This window comes from Brassica napus, unplaced genomic scaffold (genome assembly GCF_020379485.1).
Source record: "Brassica napus cultivar Da-Ae unplaced genomic scaffold, Da-Ae ScsIHWf_713;HRSCAF=1035, whole genome shotgun sequence".
Classification (NCBI taxonomy): domain Eukaryota; kingdom Viridiplantae; phylum Streptophyta; class Magnoliopsida; order Brassicales; family Brassicaceae; genus Brassica; species Brassica napus.
In genome coordinates, this window is record NW_026016767.1 from 80,724 (window position 1) to 82,500 (window position 1,777).

The window sequence follows — 1,777 nt, forward strand, 5'->3', positions numbered from 1 at the left end:
AAAGCTAATAAAGGTTCTCGAGAAGAACACTGCATAAGGCTGAACCAATCCTTATATGGACTTAAGCAAAGTGGTCGAATGTGGTATAATCGCTTAAGCGAATACCTTGCCAAAGTTGGCTATAAGAACGACCCTATCAGTCCATGTATCTTTATAAAGAAGTTTGCAAACAATGGTTTGTTATCATAGCAGTGTATGTTGATGATTTGAACATCATTGGAACCCCTGGGGAAATCACCCAAACAGTTGAATATCTCAAGAAAGAGTTTGAAATGAAAGACCTAGGTAAAACTAAGTCTGTTTGGGTTACAACTTGAGTACATAAAGGAGGAATCCTTGTGCATCAAAAGGCATATACAGAAAAAGTACTCAAGAGATTTAACATGGACCAGGCTCACCCATTGACCAGCCCAATGGTCGTGAGGTCCTTGGAGTGGACACTGACCCATTCGTCCTAAAGAGGATGATGAGAATGTCCTGGGTCCTGAAGTGCCTTACCTCAGTGCCATAGGAGCGTTACTGTATTTGGCTAGCCACACTAGACCAGATATATGTTTTGCCGTGAGTCTCCTAGCCCGTTTTAGTTCATGTCCGACCCAAAGGCACTGGAATGGAATTAAACATATCCTACGTTACCTTCAAGGAACTAAGGATTTGGTCTATTTTATACCAATGAAACCAAGATGGTTTAGTAGGCTTTGCTGATGCAGGCTACTTATCTGATCCACACCATGGTCGGTCCCAAACCGGTTATGTGTTCACTCATGGTGGTACTGCAATATCATGGCGTTCCATGAAACAAACTATAGCAGCCACATCATCTAATCACTCAGAAATCTTAGCCATGCAAGGCAAGTCGTGAGGTGTATGGTTGAGGTCTATGACCCAACACATCCGATCAGATAGTGGAATGGTCGAGGACAATGGTCCGACCATCATATATGAGGATAATGCAGCCTGCATTGCTCAACTCAAAATGGGTATATCAAAGGTGACCGAACCAAACATGTATTACCCAAGTTCTTCTTCACACATGAGTTGCAGAAAGCCAAGGAGGTCAACGTCACTCAAATCCGGTCAAGTGAGAACTCAGCCGACCTCTTCACCAAGTCACTTCCACCAGCACATTCAGGAAGCTCACGCAGCGGATTGGCATGCGAAGACTCAAGGATCTTCAGTGATGTCCAATCAGGGGAGTAATGTGTGTGTACTCTTTTTCCTTCCTTGGTTTCCCTTTTACCACATTGGGTTTTGGGTTTTCCGGGAGAGGTTTTAACGAGGCAACGTTAGCACATTACAAGCCCGATATGGTTATGGCATCCAAGGGGAGTGTTATAAATCCATTGAATGGATATGTGGATTGCCATTAACCATCAAGGAGGTTAACATCCGACCAGACTATCCGGCCCTCTACATCGTCTCCGGTCCGTCTACATTCCGTCCGAGACTAGTCAAGCTGAAGACTCATTCAACCGGAGCATTTATGAGCTTTGACCAAGTCTATCTTGTGGGTCAATATGTATTCATGTGTAGATTCTGTCCTTGCTGTAAACCCTAATGAACCTCACTATATATTGATAGTGTGAGCTAATGAGAAAGACACAACTTTCACAGCAACACTCTCTCATATTTCTAACAGTAACAAGGTTCCGTAGGTGAACCTGCAGAAGGATTCATTGTCGTACCCTGGAACAGAACGACCTGAGAGAACGATGAAGTAAACTCACTCTCGGTAGGCCGGTTTCTTACTGTTGCCTGCTGATTCCGTGGTTATGCG